Below are 22,985 nucleotides of genomic sequence, written 5' to 3'. Positions count from 1 at the left end.
GATTTAGAACACTTTTTCATGTGCTTGTTAATAGTTTTGATTTCTTTGGCTGAGAACTGCCTGTTCATGTCCCTTCTGATTCCTTTTGTATATCATCTCTATGACAAGGAAATCACTTTAAAAGACTGATATATATTAATTTAAGGTCGCCAAGGAATTCAGCTATGTAATTCCTAAATGAAAACTCAAGTCAGCAGTCAACCTTTTATGGAGTTTTTAATTACAAACAGGAGGAAGAAAGGTATTAGAGAGAGAGAGAGAGAGAGAGAGAGAGAGAGAGAGAGAGAGAGAGAGAGAGAGAGAGAAAGGGGAGAGAAGGTAATAGGGCTTAAATACCCCTCTGTTTAGGCTGGGCCAAAAGGCCCAAGCCCTTAGATAGCTGAGGCAAAGAAAAGAAATCAGTCCCTATCACTCACGTGACCAAAATGGAGAAACAGTCTCAGGGGCCTCTACCTCCAACCTCCTTCAGAGCAAGCCCTCCTCTCAGACCTCTCCAGGAGCTCTCCCTCCAGGACCTCTCTCCTCTCAGACTCCTTCAGAGCAAAACTTCTCAGAGCACAACCTCTCAGAGCAAAACCTCTCAAACCCCCTAGTCCTCAGACCCCGCTATCTTTAAGGAAACCATCTAAGTTCCCTCCCCTCAGTTCTCACATCTACCAATCACTGTCCATGTCTTCCCTGTGCCAATGGTGGCTCTAGCTTAACCCAGGACCACCCAGAGGTCTGCCCCTTTGCACATGTCTGTTGAAGGTCATATTCTCAAATAATTAAATCTTGATCCTTTGCTGCAGCCCTTCCTAAATCCTGTTCCCTGAGTAGGGTGGAGATTGGAAGTTCCAAGACCTGGTTCTGTCATTCCAAGTATCTCTATTGTATCAATTCTAAAATCAATCATGACTCAAAGAACTTCCTGTTCTATGCTTAAGCATAGGTCAAAGCCCTTTCCATTGTTTAGCAAAAGGTTTCTGTCCTAAAGTAGTCTTAGGTAGGGAGGAGAAAGATCCTCCCATGCCAAGGGGGTTCACATTCCAATAGAGTTCTTACTATCAGTAGGAAATTTTTTCCAAGTATGAAATTTCCCAATGGTGAAATTTTCAACATTCATAAGTCTAAGAAATTTTAAGGTTTACATCTCCCATCCCTTCCCTCTTTCCAAGTCTTATAAGTAGCCAGTGCTCTTATGCTTCCCTACAACTCCAGTGCATCAACTGATCTAGACCATTATTACCCCCAAAGTGTTCAGAGCTCTAAAATTATGTTTCTCTCCTCCCTTAATTAGACTCCCATTTTTCTTTAGGGCCATTGATCTCAACTAAGTGTTCAAAGAAAAGCAATCTTAGCGAATTAATTTATGCAAAGTAATGTCTTCACCGAAGGCTTCCTCTGATCCCTTATCATAGTGCAGAGTTGGTCCTATATTGCTAGAGACTTCATCACTTGAGCACAGACTCCTATCAAGACCTTGCCCAACAGGATGAAGGACTTTGAATGCTGGCCCAGTGACGGAGCAGTCTAGCTAAGGTCAGAGAGACTTACTGCTACAAGGAAGGTTGGCCACTAAGTGAAGGCCTTTTTTAGTTACACCAACACAGGAAAAATAATACTGCTTAGGTTTGCATGAACCTAGGGAGTCCCCAAGGCACTCAGTCATGGATCTTTTGAAATGCTTAAGAAGTCTTGAAAAGCCTCTTTACCTTTGCAGAAGCATTTGCATTTTTAAAAGGGGATTCCCCTCCAAAAAATGAAATGAATAATTGGTATAATGAACTCTCATAAAAACTCAATGCTCTCATATAGTCCTAATACCCCAATGTATCAGCTGATCTGGACCATTATTATCCCCAAAGTATTCAATCCTCTAAAATTTTGTTTCTCTTTCTCTTTAACTGGAATTCCCATTATTTGTCAGTGTAATTAATCTCAGCTAAATGTAATGTGGGTAGTGGTATGCAAGGTTTAGGGGAAGGGGCAAATGGGAACCCTTTGTAAGTAACCTAAGAGCCTTTCACAGGCTACTACGAAGGTAGCCAGAATCTTTCCTGGGACTTAATTTCTGTTTTCCACAGTTTCCTCCTTTCTGCAATTCTGAGCTCATAGATCTCAAGTTCAAGCTTATTTATAACTTATATTTATTTATAATTTATTTTATTTTTTATTTATAATTTATAAAGTTCAAGTTTATTTATAACTGTTACCATGTGAGGGGCAGTGGAGGTACTGTAGGAGAAAGGTAGGTGAGTGGACACTTTCGTGCCTAAATTATGTGTAATTCAGGGGTTACCCTTGGAATTAGAACACATACTTCTATAGTTCAACTTTTATGGTGTGTTGGAATTTGGGATCATAACTCTAAAACAGTATACAAAATGCTCTCCCCATCCATGAAGAGGGGATTAATCGGATTACTCTGAAAGAGATTTTGTTTTCCAAAAGAAGGCTACATTGCTCTTTGTATTTTATTCTATTTAGCTTATCTCTTTTGACCCCAATCTCAGTCTGACTGCATAACAGGGGCTCCATGTCTCATTATAACTTTACAATTATGAAGTCTTTGAAGATATAAATGACTATAAAACTGAGACTCTACAAAAAACAGTAACTAAAGCCAGTGAGAAGCAGGTACAGCAGCCAAGACAGAAGTGCCACAGACTAACGTAAGAGGATAGAAGATTAGAGGACATAGAGTTTCTCTACTCATTTGACTTGCCATTGTATATATTCCATTTCCCCGTAAATGATAGTCTAAGAGTAGTTAGAAGCAGTGAGGAGTCCCGGTCAATGACAAGATATCAAATGGGAAAGTATAAACTGTTTAAGGAAAGTCTGTCTTTATTAGGATTCATTAGATTCTATACCTGAGCCATAATGAAGATCCAAGACCTGACTCTAGAGTTCTCTCTAGCCTTTCATCTAAAAACTGAATCTACTGGATGCCATGTGTCAAAAATCAGTTGGTAATTGTGTTTTCTTTTCTACACTCTTTTGCTGGCTCACAGGAGCTCCTCTATGGGAAGGAGAAAGAAGAATTAAACTCAGTTGAACTGAACTATGTCTTTATTGTAACTTTGGAGTTTGAAGAATACCGATGTATGCTTTTGTTAAGATTGAAATTCTCTGGAGATTATATTAATTTATAATTATTTATTAAATAATAAAAAGCAGGTTGAAGAAAGAAAAGGTATACAGCCACCTGGCCAGTCTCACATCATCTTTCCTAGCTAATAATCTGAGCTCTCTGCTTATCTTGCATCTCCATTCCCTCTCACTGTTTGGCCAGAAATACTTCTCATGAGAAGAAAAGCAACTGCTTGATCACATGGATCGATGGGGATATGATTGGGGACACAGACCCTAAATGATCACCCTAGTGCAATTATCAATAATATGGAAATAAGTCTTGATCAATGACACGTGTAAAATCCAGTGGAATTGAGCATCAACTTAGGGGGTTAGGGAAGGAGGAGGGGAGGGTAAGAACAAGAATCATGTAACCATGGAAAAATATTCTAAATTGATTAATTAAACAAAAATTTCCCATTAAAAATAAATTTAATTTAATTAAAAAAAAAGAACTACCTCCCATGCTTCCTCAATTTCACTAATTACAACCCCACCACACACACTTTTTGTGAGTCTCCCTGATTAAACTGACTTGACCTAAGTCCAGTTGAAAGTTCAGTCTTCCAGACTCCAGGAGTCATGTGGGGCAAGAGGCAAGCATCTTCCTGGACACCAGGGAGCCACTTTGAGAAAAGCTGTCCTCCCAGAGTGCACATGCATCTCTCTTATCCAGATAAGCCTCAGACCTTGTTTTAAATCCAATCAAAGGGTGAGGGTGAGACCAAATTGGATTTTCAAATTCAAAATGAAACTTTCCTTTTAAGAAGGAAAGAGAGATACAGATTTAGGTTAAATTTTCATACTTTCTGATAACAGCCTGGGTCTAAGAGATGCTAAACTATGAAGCTGTCCAGTAGACATTCTATTATTATCCCTTTATTAATTCTATACAAAAAGAACAAAACACTGAATATAATTTGATAGATCTGTTCATAAGGAGACTCATTCCTTTACACCAAGGTCTATGTTACTAGATTTATGTTACTAGACTCAGGGAGGATGAAGAGATATATGATAGGCCAGAGTTCAGGACTAATTCTAATTGGATAAATCCATACTAAATACTCTTTTTAGACTAAAGAAGACAATATGACCATTCAGAAAGAGGTAGATCTTGGGAAAGAAGATTGTCCATGCTCTGAGAATAGTAGAAGATTTGACTTTTACCCAATGCTTCCTTTCAGTGAGGGTGGAATGCTGGACTTGCCAGAGAATTACCTTTTTTTTGTAAATAGAATTAGGTTAATGATTAGTAGTATCACTGAGTAGTTAAAACTTCAGTATAGGAAGATGATAATGTCCATTTAAGCTGCAAATTCCAAATTAGGTGTCCCAACTCTCAGCCCTCAACTTCCCAGGAAATGAAAAACATAGAGTTGGATCTGATAATAAAAAAGACCCTTGGTAAAGTGTCAATTTATTGTTGATATATTTTCAGTTTATTTCTCCTCCTGCCACTCAGGTTTTTGAAGTTCAATTCTAGGATTGTTGGATATTGCCTGAGTTTTAAAAAATTACTAAACTAATTGGAATTAGCAATGTCTGACCAGGTGCAAATATTGGGTATATCCCCAAAGTCCTTGTGTATTTAAAGCTATTAAAACATTTTATACTTACATGTTTTAATTTTTTTTTAATATTTTCTCATTTTCCCAGTCTTTTTCTTAACTTTCACTTTTATCTTAAAGATGGGCACTGTTTTTAGAGTAGAGAAGGCACCCTCTTAAACTTCAGTTTTTCTTGCTATGACCCTCAGCTTTAGTTCTTGGTTTCTGCAAGTTGCAAGTTTCAGGTCTTCCAAAGTGGTATGACAGCCTGTGAGCTGAGGATGCTGAAAGTCACCTGTGACTGCTGAATCAGTCTTCTATAGGGTCTGCTTATGGCTTATAGGCCTCAGAGTACTGGGGGCTACCTTGTGCTGGGGCTCAGGGCCTCACCTCAGGCTTGGGCAGGGACTTTAAGCCTCAGTGTGGGCTTACACTGGCTGACTCCTGTGAGGTGTGAATTTTAGATTTTCTATGCCCTGATTAGTTTAAAAAATCCTAACAAACAGGAATGTAAACACCCCTACTTAAGGATTAAGTGTTGAGGAAGATGGCCTATGACAAACGTGCTAGCAAGTGACAAATAAGAAACAACTGACAGACCCCCTGGACTATCCTAAGTCAAGCTTAAGCTACAATTGGTACATGTGAGATGTAGGAAGTGATATTATAAAAAAGTCTATATATTCGCGTCACTTGCTCTTACCAGTCTCTCTTTGACAGCTGAGGCATTGAGCTCTGGATCATTCTCTGGTGGAGACCTTGGGTTCAACAGTGGTGTGACTCATGGCAGCATGCTGGGCTTCTTGGCTTTTTGGTGTGCTTGCAGCTCTTGTCTGGGTTTGGCGGTGAGTGTCCTTGGTGAAAAAAGTGGGAGAAACTCAGTACCGTGGGTCATGTAAGGCGTCTTCCCTGAGCTCTCTCTCAGAGTTTAGGCTGATTCCTTTTTCCTTTACCTCCTAAAAGCACTATCCTCTTAGGAGGCCCCTCGTCTCAGAGTAGACCTCATGGCTAAGTTCTCTGAACTTCCCTTGGCTTAGGCTAGACGAGAGAAATCTTATACCTCTTTCCCTCTCTCTTCTTAATTCCTTCCCTCTCTATTAATTAAACCACCATAAAATTCCCAATCTGACTTGAGTAGTTTTATAGGGATTGAATTACATCCCTGGCAACCTTTAGTATAATATTTTAGTCAAAACTCCAAAATTTACCCCTTACAGTCTGGCTAATCCATGAAGGTTGTGACCTGGTCTAACTCAGCAGGTCAAAATACAGCTACGAGATCAGGTGAGGATAAAACATTTTTTTTTCTCTTTTCTCCTTAATTTGAATTGAACACAGCCAGTTTTTTTTTGTTGTTTTTTGTTTTTGTTTTTAACTAAAAGGACAGGACCTTAAGGGGTCTTAACTGGGAAGCTGTTTCAAAATCTCCCTTCCCTTAGTGAACAAACAACCCAATTAGGCAACCCTTACTGACAATACTAGCTGGAGTACTCTTAACTAGTGGTGAGAAACCTGGAGAAAGTCCTGCTTCTGGAGGTCTACTTTAATTTTTTTTTTCCTTTCTTTTTCCAAGCCCCCACATGTCTCTAATTTTAAAATTAAATGATAAGTAAAAAACCTGGTGAGGCTGGCTTTTCCTAGCCAAAGCCTTTGAGGCTTTGCTCAAAGACAGAAATGGTTTTACCCTAAAGAGGAAGTAGAGGAGGCTTGTGACCCCTCTCAAATAAAACAAAAACTCAGCCTTAGCCTCAGGCAAAAGGCTTTGTTTTCTGTCTCCTTTTGGCCTAGGGGACTTGATTGAATTAAAAGGCTCTAAAAACAAAGTACACTACACCCACATTTTTTGTTTTCACTCCCTAACTTTAACCCCTAGCCAGTAGTGACATCTACTGACTAAAACCAAAATTATAAATAATTTATATATATATATATACATATATATAAATGAATACTACATTCTACAAAATTTGTATGACGTTTGATAAATTAAGGACATTAAAGATTTCAGAATATCTCTAATGTCTTATGTTCTTAGGTCATTTCACTTTTATACTCCTAAATACTGTGATGAGAAATGCTACCTTGAAAATTTTTGAAGATAAAATTCAGGAAAACATGTAAAACCAATTGGATAATTTTAAATACTTCTTACAAGATCAAGTGGCAAATACTGATCCCACCCAAAACATGTCTGACCCTGCTTCTAAACCTCTAAATGAGGAAATTCCTTCCCCCAAAATGGAGATGGAAAACACCTCTCCTATAGCTCAACCTCTGGACTCTCTTGTAGTCTGCAAATCTTGGCTGAACTTACTTCCCAAGACCCTTCTCCTGAAATCCCAACTTCTGAAATCCCAATTTCTCCTGTTCCTTCTCCTACCCAAAAACCAATTCCAGCCCCAAGGAAATCTTGTCCTTCTAAAAAAACTCTAATTAAGCTGACTCACAGGTACCAAATTCAACTAGAGGCATTTTTCCTCTAAGAGAAGTACCTGAAATAGGACGCAATAGGGATGTAGTGACTCTAAGGCACAATATACCATTTACTCCCCAAGAAATAAATGAATGAATTCACATGAAATGTTCCCACATATGAACAAGATCCCTTTCTAGTAATGAAAAAGATGACAGACATATTTTTTTCAGTATAATTCATCTCACAAAGATGTTGAAAACTTGCTACAGGCTTTTTTAACTGAACATGAGAAAAAATAAAATAATTTCTCATGTCAATAAAGCCTGGGGGCACAATGCAGCACACTGGCCATCTCAGGATCCTGAATGGGACTATAACAACTCTGAGGATTATTTACAACTATACAACTATATGTAGGGAGGCCATCTTAACTACCATGAAAAAGTGCGCTGACAGCATGGATAAGTGGACAGAATTTTAAAGAATTAAGCAAAATGATGAGAAGACACCCTCCAGATTCAAGGACAGAATAATTGAGTTTGGGGGTCAATACCTAGATTTTGACCTTTCTAAAGAAAATTGCATAAGACAAATTAGAAGGCACTTTGTCAAGAACTCTTACAAAGTGATCAGGGATTATTTTAGAACTCTTTGCCCAAGATGGTCTCAAATGGATCTTGAAGAATTAAGAAAAACTGCTCTATATGGTTCAAAGGGAAACAAAGAAAAAGAAGAGACTAATGATCTCATACAGAAAATTGAGAAACAATTGAAATATTTAAAGATAAGATTGATAAATTGGAAAAGGGGCATGATACTCAACCAATGGCACTTGTCCCTCTCCAAGAATCTAACTATCAATCCAATACCTGCCAATTCTGTGAGAAAAAGGGCCACAGAATGATAGAGTATAGAACTTTATTCAACGTAATCAGAAATAATATGCAGTTTAATAACAACTACAGAAATAATAATTATAGAAATAACTATAATAATGATAATGGAAACCACAACTTTAGGAATGATAACTATAAGAATAGAAATTGGGAAAATGATAACTCAAACCAAATGACTCCACAATAATATAACTTAAGTGGAACTCATCCAAAAAATACTCGGGGTGCTAATGCCCCTCAGGGGGTGCCCAAGGAACTTCCCAAATGGGGCACAAGAATCAGAGGATACAACCTTTGATTTTCTGGACCCTGATGTCCTACTACCCATTGTCCCTATTCACTGCCCCCCCCCATACTGATGAGCCCCATGTTACCTTTAAGGTGGGTAACATCTATTATAATTGTCTTTTGGACACTTGGAGCTTCTAGGTCTGTATAAAAGAGTATACCTGATTTACATTGCTATTCTATTGGCTCAGAGAATGTAATGGGAGTATCAGGGATATCCCAAAGAGTTAAAAAGCTTTTCCCTAGGATAGTGTCTGTAGGACCCCTAGAAGTACAACATTCTTTCCTCTTGATGTCTGACTCCCCTTTAAATTTGCTGGGGAGGGACCTTCTATGCAAACTCAGAGCCACAATAACTTGCTCCCCAGATGGTTCCTTATCATTGGAAGTACCTGAGGAATCTTTAAAATTACTCCCTATACTTCTTTCATAGAGCCAGGAGGGGAAAGAGCATCCCACCTTTGCAATACTTGCAGATATACCGGAATCTCTTTGGGCCACATCTTCTGCTGATGTAGGCTTACTTAAGTTAGCTGTTCCTGTGCATATAAAAACTAAATCTGGCCCACCTCCTTCCATTCCTCAGTATCCCCTCTTGAAAGAGGCAATTGAGGGTATTACCCCAGTAATAAACCCATTAATTGACCAGGAAATAATAATCCCTTGTAAATCTGAAAACAATTTGCCTATCCTGCCCATTAAAAAACCAAAAATAGGGTCCGATGGCAAGCACCTCTATAGATTTATACAGGATTTGAGTACTGTGTCCAATCACATTATAAAGAGATACTCAGTAGTTTCCAACATACATATGATCATTTCTTCTATTCCTACCATAGCTACATACTTTCTAGTAGTGGATTTGTGCTCAGCCTTCTTTTCCATACCCATTCATGAGGATTCCAGGCGTATCTTTGCTTTCACCTGGAAGGGCTCCCAGAGTTATCTGGGGAGTTATCTGCCCCAGGGTTACATGGAAAACCCAAGTTTATTCACACAAATTTTGAGCCAAGACAGATAATATAACATTTACAAGCAGTAAATTAAATATGTAGATGGTCTACTCTTGACTTCAACAGATACAGAAGCATGTCAGGAAGATAGTAAACACCTTCTTTTGGAACTACACAATAGAGGGCATAAGATCTCAAAGAATAAAGTTCAATGGTGTCTCCCCAAAATAGAATATTTGGGATTCATCCTGACTGCGGATACCCATTCTATTACTCCCAAACGAACTGAAAATATTCAAAAATTAAGCACTCTTACCACTAAGAAACTGTTAAGAGCAATTTTAGGAGCAACAGATTTTTTTAAACAATGGATTCCTTGCTATGGGGAAATTACTAAACCTCTCATGGCACTAACAAGGGATTCATCACTAAACCCTTCAAATTAGAGCCAGAACACCTGTCAGCTCTGTCAGATCTAAAACAGGCTATCCTGTCTGCCCCTGCTCTAGGCATCCCAGATTACAACAAGCCATTACTTTGTATGTATATGAGTGAAGAGGGGTAGCTTTAGGTGTTTTAACTCAGACTTTGGGACCTTCTCAGCATCCAATTGCTTATTAATCAGCCCAACTGGACCTAGTAACTGGACCTAGTAACACCATGCTACAGCTTTACTAGTGACAGAAACTGTTGATCTAGTATTGGGATGCCCATTAACAAGTATGTGCCCACATGATGTAGAAACATTGTTGCTAAGGCATAGAACACAGGCATTCTCTGATCAGCGAATTACCATGGTATGAAATAACCCTGTTAAATAACAAAAATATTATTCTGAAATGCTGTACAACCCTTAACCCTGCCACCTTGCTTTCAGATTTACCAGCTTCAGGAGAACCATTACACAGTTGGGAAACACTAATGTCCGTGGCTGAAAAGCCTTGAGATAATCTCTTGGACACTCCCTCAGACAATCCAGATCTGGTCTTATTTACTGATGGTTCTTCTTTTATGAGGGATGGCATATGCTACACTGGAGCTGCTGTAGTCACAGAACTTACCACTGAGTGGTCAGCTTCACTGCCCTCTAATATTAGTGCTCAAGGTGCAGAACTCATACAGGTCACTCTGACCCTGTCTCTCGGGGAAATGCCTGAGCAGATACTACTACAAAGCTAGCAGCCATAGAAGGGCTTGAATTAATTTTATCATTGTCAACCACTGATGACTTAAATTCATCACTTTCCTATAATGAAAAGGAAGTGGGAAAATGGAAGCAAAAATTTAAAGCAAAACAGATTAATGGATTACGGGTGTCATCTAAAGGAAAACCCCTTCTCCCTAGAAGTTTCTATCACCAAATTTGCCATTCTGTTCATAAGAATGGTCACTTTGGTACCCAGGGCATCGTGGACTATGTTAAAAGAGTATGGATAGCCCCTGACATAACTACTATAGCCTCTAAAGTGTGTATAGCCTGCTCTACCTGCCAAGCATATAGCCAATATGCCTTTCATGGCAAAGCCTCTGGTGGATGTCCTCTGGTTTACACACCTTTTGAGCACCTACAGATAGATTTCATAACAATGCCAAAGGCCAGACATTATAAATATTGTCTAGTCATAGTAGATCAACTGACCATATGTCCGAAAGCACTTCCTGTAGTCTGAGCCACAGCATCTTTTGTTGCTAAGGTGCTTTTAAAAGAGATTATTCCTCGCTTTGGCCTGACAGCACATATTAATTCAGATAGAGGAAGTCCTTTTACTGATTCTGTCCTAAATCAGATATATTCTTGCTTGGGGATAACTCCCAAATTCCATGTTCCCTATTGTAAGGAGTAAATTTAGGGGGTTTTGACTGAAATGTAAATTTAGTTGGTTTCCAGGGTTTAAATTCAATCCCAATAAAAATACTCAAGTCAGTTTAGGAAATTTATAGTGGTTTAATTAATATAGAGGGAAGGAATTAAGAAGAAGAGAAAGGGAAAGGGGTATAAGATTTCTCCAGCCTAGCCTAAGCCAAGGGAAGTTCAGGGAACTCAGGCATGAGGCCTCCTCAGAAGACTAAAACTAGCTCAGCTTCCTAAGAGGATAGTGTTTTTGGAAAGGTAAAGGAAAAGGGAATCAGCCTAAACTCCGAGAGATCTCAGGGAAGAAGCCTCACCTGAGCCATGCTACTGAGCTTCTCCCAGGACTGTATCAAGGAAGCTCACCGCCAAACCCGGACAATAGCTGCAACCACACCAAGATGCCTCCACCTCCCCACAAAAGCCAGAGCCACCTCTCTGCAAAAAGAGCCTGGAGAGAGGATGTGGCGTGAAATATATAGACCATTTTTTACATCACTCCCTGTGTCTCACATGTACCAATGGTAGCTTAAGCTTGACTTAAGATAGCCCAGGGAATCTGTCAGGTATTTCTGATTTGTCATTTGCTAGTACATGTCTGTCATAGGCCATCCTTCTCAACACTTAATCTTTAAGTAGGGGTGTAGACATTCCTGTTTGTTAGACTAAATAGGGTGGAATGAATCTAAAATTCACAATCCTCCCTGATGATGATTGGGAGACTAGTCTCCCCAAATAATCCCTAAACATAATCATCCTGAACCTCTAAATTTTTCTAACTACAGGTACATACAAAATTTCACCTTCTAAGAGGAAACTACAATAGTTAGATAAAAGAGGGGTATATAAGAGAGAGAAACAGCAAAACCAATGTTTGCTGGGAGCATTGATAAAAACTAATTAGGGGGCAATCCCCTTTTGGCATAAGAGTATACATTCAAAAAATGTTCAATCCAACTTTAGTTCAATCAACCACATCCAAAGTTCATTCTGGATCTTCTTGATGTAGTGCAGGTTTTCTGGCATCCTTCTGCAACAGTTCATTCTCTGGATTTAGAAGTTAGTAAGCTTCTTTCCTTGAAGATCTTTCTCAAACAAAATTTTAAATCTTGGATTTTTATTAAAATACAATATCATCCCCAGAGCTTGGGTCAAGTTGAAAGAATGAACAGAGGACTTAAAACTATTATTCGTAAATTATGCACTAAGACATTTAAAATGGCCTGAAATTTTCCCTCTAGCCCTATTTTATCTTAGAGGCAGGCCCAGAAGAGACCTACATATCTCACCATTTGAGATGCTTTTTGGACATCCACCTATACAGGCTCAGCCTTTCTCTTCTGCATATATATCATTATTAGGGGGAAATATTACTATTGCTTCCTAAATACAGGAATTGTAGCACAAACTGCGTGAACTCCATGAATCCGGAGCTGCAGTTTGCAAGTTGCCTGACCTTCATAGGTACTTAGCACCTTCCTAAAAATAGACTTAGCTTAAGGATTTTGCTTCACTATAAGTATGAGTTAAGTACTTTTTCATTGTTCAGTAAAGAGTTTACAACTTTATCTTCCCCTAAAGTATGCTAAGTATGGGTGGAGTAGAGTTCTCACATTCCTGACTAAGTCCCTTCATTCATGGGGAATGGTCTTAACCAAGTGTTCTGAAGTAGAGTCTGAGAATTTTTAAGATTCACACTATACTGTTGAAATCATAGGACCAGACCAAAAAGTGTTATCCAAGAATTATTTAATACATAATTTAAAATAATAAATATTTCAAAAGTGTTAAAGACATACATATTATCTTTTAGTGAATTAGTTCATGTTTGAAAACATTGGTATATAGAATAACATTAATTCATTTTAATCAAAGTAAATAAATTTTCAATAATGCTTTGAGATTACATTCAAGGAGACAGCACAAATTTTTATAGTTTAAGACTTTATTTTCTAAATAAATTTTATAACACTCAAACCAATGATAAATTTTAACTCATTATGGGAGAAACACCCTTAATAGGATTTCATTAGTAATTAAGGAAATTTTTTCTTACTTTCTATTTACTGGACTCAATTGTAATTTCATAGGATTTAGTCTTTTATTTTGGATAAGTTATAGTAAAGGTTGATTATAATTAGCAAAGCCTAAAGAGTACACATTTAATTATAGAGTAGCCAAGGTTTTCTATTTAATTGTTAGCACATTTAAAATATGTCTTGGAGTTATGACTGGCTTTATGGCTTAAGAATGTATCTGAATAGTGAATTGTGAAAGGTTGTTCTAAGATAATCTTTGCTTAGTTACTCATCTACCAAAAAAACAAAACAAAAAAAAAAACATCATGGTGGGGTGGGGCATATTGAGGAGAAAGAATAGAGAATTGAAATGAGGAAGGAGAATTAATTATTTTTTCCTTAAAGCATAAACCTTGGCCCAAGAGCCCTTTCTAATCTGAAGTTTTATTTATATATTAGAAACCTAAATGAGATTCCTTATAGATAAGTAAGAAACAAATAGTTTACTAGGAAAGCCTTTTGGTTCAATGTATAAAAATAATGGACTAAATAGCAAGCAATTTAAAAGCTGGTAATTTTAATGTCTTCTATACCACCAATTATTTGAATGACCTTCCAACAATCACTTATCTGAGGTTTTCAAATGAAAAATGATGATAACTTTACTTAAAAAGCTTTCTCAAGGGGTTATTGTAAGCAATAATATTCCTTCATTCATTTTTTTCATTCATGCCATCAATTTAATAAATACTTACTGAACATTTACTATGTATAAGTCAGTATGCTAGGAAAATAACTGAAAATATTTTTGAATAAAATTAATTTTAACAAAATTAAAATGAGGGAATTATGTATGGCTTTAAAAAACCATTTTTCTTATAGTTAAGAGAATATAGTTGAAGAAGTAGCTGTGGCATAATCAAAAGAATCTTTGGACTTAGAGTCAGACTTTGTTTAAACCCTGACTCAGCCATTTACTGTCCTTGTTGTTAGAGCTTCAGCTTCCTCATTTCTAAAATAGGGATAATAATATTTGTATTATATATTTCAAAGTATTTCTGTAAGTAAAGAAATTTGAAAGCTATATGTAAGGATAGAGTTAACAGAAATTTATTCAATCAAATTATCACACACACACACCCCCCTTCACCTGAAGCAAAAATTAATTCCATTTACTAATTGAGGGCTTGGAGTGATAATGATCAGACTCTCAAATTTTTGTTTAACTTCTTAAAACTCCCTAAAACATCAGAAGAACAAACCACGAGGCCCTGATGGCATTCCCTAGGCTTTAAAAAAGCAAATTATTATAATGTTGTCCTATGAAGGCAAGAGAATTATGTGTTGTGATTATATGAAGGAAAGAAGGAGAAAGGAAGAGAAAGATGAGAGTGAGGGGATCAAGGAAGGAAGAAGGAGAAAAGCACAATTAATAAAGAAATATTACAATGAGATAAATTTGATGGAATGTTCTCTGTAGAAGTGGGAAGTTAAAAGTCAGGACTATCCTGAATAAATTACTGTCTAAATAGAATAAATTGACTTTATTCCAGCTTTCAGGAAATAGTAAAAAAAAAATAGTTTTCTAGAAAGCACCATGTTTGTTCATTTCGTTATTTTTTGTTAATTCAGTTAATTCAGTTGATGCATGTTATTTCAATTAATTCAGAAATTTTCTTGTGTAGGAATAATGCTTTCGGGTTCTAATTTTGTTAGAGAGAGTATTCCCTTCAAAAATTCATTTGCAAGGAGGCAGCTAGGTGGTTCAGTGAATTGAGAGCCAGGTCTAAAGACAGGAGGTTCTGAGTTAAAATCTGGCCTCAGACACTCCTAACTGTGTGACCCTGGACAAGTCACTTAATCCCCATTGCCTAGCCATTACCACTCTCCTGCCTTAGAACCAATAGACAGAAGATAAGAGTTTAAAAAAAAAAAATCAGATGCAAATCCTCTGCCACTTTGTAGAGAGAATTCATGATTTGCTGTAATTAAAAAGCAGTTCATCACTTAGGAACTGTTTTTCTGGCATGAACCTCAGAAGACAGACAGGGTATTTTAGGGCTCTTAATGGAAGCCTTTTTAGCACAGTTACACATGTAAGAGTTTGCACTCTCCTGCCATATTCTTCAGGAATCCAGGGTCAATTCAATTCCATGACACATCAGAGTAAGACTTTGCTCAAGTTTCAAAAATAAACATAATGAAAATCAAATAAACCCACACCTTGCTCTATGCACTATAAGAAGAATTTAAGTAAAAGAACTTCTTTTGTGTGTATAGAAATAAAGTATTATTTCTCCAAAAAATGGCTTCATTCTTCATTATATATTTAGAAATATAAGAATGCCAAAAGAAAGAGCATCAGTGAAACATTTTTTAAAAATACACACAAAAGAGAGAAGGAAGTTTGCTTTGTTACTACCATGTTTAAATTGATATATACTTTAAAAACTCATATAAGTTCACAGTTTCACATACAATCTTCTTTTCTGTCATCCTTTGTAAATTCAAATAATATTGTATATGTGAAAAAGGAAAGCAATGTTTTCAGAATAACAAACGTTATTTATATTCTTCAGAGTGTAGTTGGTTTTGTCTAGCTACTCTTCCCAAATTCATCTTCTTGAGTGACATTTCCATATCCATATTAGCTAATGAGATGTTACAAATGTGATAGTTTCATGAGTCTCAATTATAAAATAAATTACTATGGAAATATTCTAAGGTCAATCTTATATATTTTTTTAATCCTTACCTTCCATCTTAGAATTAATATTATGTATTGGTTTGAAAGCAGAAGAGTGATAAGGGCTAGGCAATGTGGGTTAAGTGACTTGCCCAGGATCACATAGCTAGGAAGTATTTGAGGCCAGATTTGAATCTAGAACCTCCTGTCTCTGGGCCAGTTCTAAAACCACTGAGCCACACAGCTGTCCCCAATCAGTCTTATTTTTTAATTCCATTTTTTTAATTTTCCATTTCATCTGTGATACTCTTGGAATGACCTGGTTTACTTGTGGCTCATATTAATCTTTCTTCTTATTTTCCTCTATAATATTTTTACTATTTTGTGAAATGATGCTACTTATAATCTTCCATCATTCTCCTCCAAAATATTTTGTCAACTAATTTTTGAACTGGTGTTGTGGTTGGTTGTCATATCTCTATCTGGATAGGAGAACAAATATTTGTTAATTGAGGTGATTTCTCTGAATCTTTGGTCTCTTTGTTATGATGATTAATTAATATTATATTGGTTAACTTCTGTAAAAAATTGTGAGAATTCCTTTTATTTCTCACTTATTTAAATTAGCTAGTTTGGAACTATTATCAGTCAAATCAATAAACATTTATTAAGTTTCTACTGTGTACCAGATGGGTTACAAAGATAAGTAAAAGACAATTCTTGCTCTCTAGGAACTGACAGTATGAGAGACAACATGAACATAACTAAGTACAAACAAGTTATATACAGGACAAATCGAAAATATTCATCAGAGGGAAAGGCAATAAGAATTAAGAAGGATGAGGAAAAAGCTTCCTTTAGAACATAGGATTTTAGCTAGAACTTGAAGGAAGCATGAAATGTCAATCATTTCTTTCCATTTTCACAGATGTTGATCTTTTCTCTAATTAGTTGATGGTCTGATCAGAAATGTAATATGTAATGTTATATATGTATGTAATGTAATGTAATGTATGTAATGAAATGTAATATGTAAAATGTAATAATAAAGTCTTTTAGACTTTAGTTTTCTTCATTTTTAAAATTAAAAGTTTTGAACTAAGTGATTCCTAAATTCCCTTTCAGCATTACCAATCATGTCTGATTTCTATATTTTACATAAAAATGAACTTCTTACTTTAATAATAGCTGATATTGCAAAGGAAAGTAAAAAATGCTGGAGGGGATGTGGCAAAATTGGGACATTAATGCATTGCTGGTAGAGCTGTGAATTGATCCAACCATTCTGGAGGGCAATTTGGAACTATGCCCAAAGGGCGACAAAAGAATGTCTACCTTTTGATCCAGCCATAGCACTACTGGGCTTGTACCCCAAAGAGATAATAAGGAAAAAGACTTGTACAAGAATATTCATAGCAGCACTTTTTGTGGTGGCAAAAAATTGGAAAATGAGGGGATGCCCTTCCATTGGAGAATGGCTAAACAAATTGTGGTATATGTTGGTGATGGAATACTATTGTGCTCAAAGGAATAATAAAGTGGAGGAATTCCATGTGAACAGGAACAACCACCAGGAAGTGATGCAGAGCGAAAGGAGCAGAACCAGGAGAACATTGTACACAGACACTAATACACTGTGGTATAATCGAACGTAATGGACTTCTCCATTAGTGGCGGTTTAATGTCCCTGAACAATCTGCAGGGATCTAGGAGAAAAACACTATTCATAAGCAGAGGACAAACTGTGGGAGTAGAAACACAGAAGAAAAACAACTGCTTGATTACATGGATCAAGGGGGATATGATTGGGGATGTCGACCCTAAATGAACATCCTAGTGCAAACATCAACAACATGGAAATAGGTTCTGATCAAAGACACATGTAACACCCAGTGGAATTGCAAGTTGGCTATGGGAAGGGGTGGGGGAGGGGAAGTAAAGAATATGATTCTTGTAACCAATGAATAATGTTCTAAATTGACTAATTAAATAAAATTTTCTTAAAAAGAAATAAAAATACTTAAAGAAAACCAAAAAAGGGGAAAAAAAGAAAGAAATTGAATGTAAGAAGGCAAAACTAATTCTTGAAATTGGAATGTGGAACAAGTGGTCAAACTGATTAGAAAAGATATTTATTTATTTATTCAGCAAATATATATGAACTACCTGCTATGTGAAAAGCAAGATACTTGGCATCTGGGGTTTCAGAATTAGATAAAGGCATATTTCCTGAGTTGATGGGGTTTGTTCTCTAGTAGGGGGACAGGACTTGTAGGTAAATAACTATATCGTAGTATGTAAATGTACATAATAGAAGTACAAAGTAGTCCAAAGGAGGAAGCTATCTCTTCCCCCTGGGAAAATAGGGGAAAGCTTCTTGGGAAAGAAAACTTTTGTACTGGGTCTTAAAGAAAGGCATGACATGGATAGGTGGACTTGATTTTAAAATGAAGGACTGCCTGAACCCTACTTGGCTCCATGCCCATAGTAAATGCCTGGGTACATAAAGCTCTGATTAAAGCTGCTCCTTCTCTGCTTTAAATATAGTCACAAATTTCTCTAATGCAATAGTGACATTATGCCTGGACCATGACCATGGATTTTAAATAATAATAATGATAATAGTAATTTAGTTATACAGTATGTTAAGGTTTACAAAATACTTGTTAAAAAGGTGAAGTAAGTTCTAAAACTAGGTTTAATTTTAAGATATAGTGTTCAGGATCTGACAATCTTTTAAAAATTACAAGTAGACTGATGTACTACTCTTGATGAATTGAGATACTACTCTGATGTATATGAAAGCTTTTTTAAAAAATTTAATCTGACAGATCAAGAGTATGCTCAGGAGTGTCAGACTTAGGACAAGTCATTTGTTCATTTAAGTCTGACTTGAAAGTCACACCTCATCCCCCCACTTTTGACTATTAGATCTAATATATATTATTGTCTCTGAAACAGATACAATTTGATATGATTAATTCCAGTATGTCATGGGAGATAGTATTACCTAGAATTAAAAATATGTGTATGCATTAAAAGTAATATTAGGGGGCAGCTGGGTAGCTCAGTGGATTGAGAGCCAGGCCTAGAGACGGGAGGTCCTAGGTTCAAATCTGGCCTCAGACACTTCCCAACTGTGTGACCCTGGACAAGTCACTTAACCCCTTACCTAGCCTTTACCACTCTTCTGCCTTGGAGCCAATACACAGTATTGACTCCAAGATGGAAGGTAAGGGTTTAAAAAAAAAAAGTAACGTTAAATGTTTTGCATGACTACACATGCATAATCTATATCAAATTATTTGCCTTTTAAAGGAATGGAGGGAGGAGGAAGGAGGGGGAGAATTTGGGGTTCAATTTTTGCAAAAATGAATGTTAAAAATTTTGTATAATTGGAAAAAATTAAAAAGTAATATTAAAAATTATCACTTAATCCACTCAAGGTGACTATCTATCTTGCTTGCTCAATACTTGTAATTTATATCACTTGGATTCATAGTAGTAGATTCCAATTGCTATTTTTTCTTTGTAAGTTAGATAATGTCTTTTGTATTATTAAGCAGGGCAAACACTTACTGAAACCAGAAATGTTTCTAGCTATGCTTATATCTGTGGCACTCAGTCTTGTTCTGTTCAATATTTTTTTTTTCATTGCAATAATGAATATATGAAGGTCATTTTTTCTAAATCTATGGATGACACAAAAATGCTATGGACAGTTAAAGACTGGATAACAGAATTGGCACCCAAAAAATTGTTGACAGGCTGCAACAATAGGTCAAATCTAAGAAGCAATGCAAAGGACAGGAGCTGAATTTACCAGATGGAAATAGAGAGGTGATTAATAGTGAGAAAATGTGTAAATGGGAGGAGAGAGAATTTTTCTTGTCATCTATTTTGCTATTCTGTTTAAATATCTTTTGATCTGAATTGTTCATAGAATGAATGACCTGTGCAAGGACAGATAGCTAGAAAGTGTATGGGGCAGGATTTGATTTGATGTCTGCCTGATTTCACCTCTAGCATGGGATCTAATAGTCATGGATACCAGTCTATCTTGTAAAAGAATTACATCAGTAGGGTCCCATGAACTATGGTTTTAAGTGGATATTGATGACTTAAACCAATGCAATTGCATTACTGAAACAGAATATCTTTAGATGTACCTATGTGAGGGGAGCCCCAGTACTATATAAAGATGAAGAGGCTCAGAAAGTTTAAATGATTTACTCAAAGGGACAGAGTTAATATGTAGCACACATAGAATGTCAAGTGCCATAAGATAATAAATGACTAATAATACTTAAATGTTACCCCTCCCATGATAATTGACATTCTGAAAAAAAAACTCAAAGTTTCAAGGAAAAAGAAAGAAATTGCAGTTTGAATTTCAGGTATCAGTTAATAAATAGGGTATTTGAATCATACCTTCAGAAGTTATGATACCTACAGAAGGCCAATCCTATGTGAGGCTTCTATATGGCAAGAGGACCCTAATTAGATAAACTATAAATTCTTTTAGGAAAGAACAGAATAGAAATATCCTGAATCCTTCTATTCCTATCTAGCCTATCTGAAAGGGAAAGGTTCACTACAAGCCATCAGTGCCTTTGAATCAGGACATCCCTTAGATATGACATTTCTCCTTTGTTTGTAGTGCAGAGCTCTAGGGAGCACTGAGATGGACAGAATAAAAGGTTGGACATTGGTGAAGATAAAGGAAGCTTTTTATCATTTCAGTAGAAGCTTTGTATATTTTATCGAATAACAAATAGATATCTTCAAATATACATCATTGGGGAGTTACTGGATTTTACATCTATATTCATTTAATCTCATTCAACAAATATTTCTTAATCACCTACTGTATACAAGATGCTGAGGACATAAGATGAAAAAAGTGCCTTCACGGAACTTACAGTCTAATAAGGGAATCAGACATAAGCAAAAATAAATGATATATGGATAAATGGAAAGAATGAATGAATGAATGAACAAATAAGTATATATTGAGTTCTTACCATGTGCAAAACTCTGGGAATACATATACAAGATTGTCTCTATTCTCAAGGAACTTATATTATAAAATCATAGATTTAGATCTGGACAGGATTTTGGAGGTTATGAAGTCTGATCTCTCATTTTAATGATGAGGAAATAGATGAAAAAACCTGTACAAGGACAGATAGCTAGTAAATGTATGAGGTAGGAATTGAACTGAGGTCTCTGTGACTCCAAGCTCAGTATACTACACATTGTACAATCTAGCTATCCAATAGGGGAAACAATATATATAGAAAGTTTCAACTGAAATTCAGATGAAAAAGCCCAGGGATTGTAAGGTACAATGGGGAAGCTATTGGCAATAATAATTCCTAGCATTTATTAATGCTTACTAGGTTCCAGGCACTGTGCTAAATACTTACAAATATTATTTTATTTGATATTGATTCACAATAACTCTGTAAGGGAAATGCTATTATCCCCATTTTACAGATAAGAAAACTGAGGCAAACAGGTTAAGTAACTTGCCTAGGATCATATAGCTAGTAAAAGTCTGAGATCATATTTGAAGTCAAATCTTTCTGATTCCAAGCCCAGGGCTCTGTCCACTGACTTTGTAAAATTACATATGCTTCTATCATTGAATTGTTTGATAGTGATAAAGATTTTGGTGTCAAGTGATTGTCTTGGACCCCCAGCTCTATTCTAAAGATCAGAACTTATGTGTGGGGAATTTAACCTGCTGAGATCTAGGACATTCCCTTCCCTCCCTAGCTCTATACTGCCCCAATTCTCAAACATCTCATATGGTACCTATAAATTTGTTATTTAATTATAACTAGATCCCCACTGCAGCAAAGTAATCATTTTCCTCCTAAATATTTTATTCTCTTTCCCATTCTCCAACATGACTGTGAAATAAAAATCCTTCCTAGATGGATGGGATATGATAAAACCCACCTAGGAACCTCCCCAGGACCAGTAAAGCACAACCCTTAAAATTAGTAAAACCAAGTTTATTAAGGGTAGAGAAATGATAAATACAGTCCTAAATCTATCCAGCTATATCTCCTCCTCAATATATGTCCCCCCTCTCACAGGGCTCACTCTTCTGGTCTTCTCAAGCTCTTCTTTTATCTTCCTGTTCTTATCTAAGACTCCAAAAGCTATCTGACTATAAACTAACCTACTTAATATGGATTAACAAACAGAGGAAGAGGAAAGGACTCACAGGTGAATTTGAGCCTTTACCTAGAGCCTGGGGTTGACTTCACTAGATAACCCAAAGTTCTTGGGATTACCTTGGCTAAGTGGATTTCTGGCAGATGGATCACAGGCAAATGGTCTCTGTACCTCAGGGAAAACAGTCTACTCCAAGGCAGATTCTCAAACCAAGGAATCACTAATCTCTCCATGAAATTAAGACTACCAAGGGAAAATTTGCCAGATCAAACCTCCTTCCAGCTTAATGCCAGTACAAACTTCCCCAATCCTTCTCAGAACCCTCTCCCAGGGCTTGTATTCAAATTCTCCTCTTTTCCTCTTAAAGCTAAACCATAAAATGTACTCTATCCCTTACCTACATTCCTACAACTATTCCTAACCTTTTTTCTTTCCAGAGCAATCCAAAGGATGCCTTTTCCTACTGGTCCTCACCTCCTACTTTACTTTTAAGAAATCAAAACCATTCCCCAAGAGTTCTGTCTTATATTTTCCTCAGATGTCAATCCATGTACTTCATCTTGCAACTTCTTGATATCATCTTTGATCTTTTCTCCTTTACTTCAGTCTCTGATGAAGTGGCCCTTCTCTTTACCAATGCTAACCTCTCAATATGTGCCCTTAATTGTCTCCCAAGTCATTACTCCTCTGTATAATCTTTAATCTTTCTCTATCTACCGGTTCCTCCCCTGTTATCTACAAGCATTGCCAATTCTTTCCTTATCCCTAAAAAAACTTCAATTAGACCCCACCATAATGCAAGCTATTAACTTATATCCTTATTTTCTTAGCCAAACTCAACCTCTACTTCCCTTCCTTTTATTCTGTTCCAATTCAGCTGCAAATCTCTCTTCCATCCTCTTGATTAAACTGAAACTTCTTCTTCCAAAGATAGTAGTGATCTCAATTATTCATTTTTCTTGGCCTTTCTACTGCATTTGACACCGTTAGTCACCCTTCCTTCCTGAATACTTTATCTTCTTT

The 22,985-nt window shown here is 36.5% G+C and overlaps 1 protein-coding gene across 1 annotated transcript in view; it reads right to left on the bottom strand.

Moving 5' to 3' along the window:
• Positions 1 to 5,387: 5,387 nt before the first annotated feature.
• The window catches only part of LOC130458097 (WAS/WASL-interacting protein family member 1-like), a 29,722-nt gene continuing 12,124 nt past the window's right edge, over positions 5,388 to 22,985 (bottom strand). The window contains exon 4 of the mRNA XM_056821063.1: positions 5,388 to 5,521. The gene's annotated coding sequence lies outside the window, so the exon portion shown is untranslated. The remainder of the gene's footprint in view (positions 5,522 to 22,985) is intronic.

This window comes from Monodelphis domestica, chromosome 3, assembly GCF_027887165.1.
Source record: "Monodelphis domestica isolate mMonDom1 chromosome 3, mMonDom1.pri, whole genome shotgun sequence".
Classification (NCBI taxonomy): domain Eukaryota; kingdom Metazoa; phylum Chordata; class Mammalia; order Didelphimorphia; family Didelphidae; genus Monodelphis; species Monodelphis domestica.
This window is presented reverse-complemented; position numbering and strand designations above follow the sequence as displayed.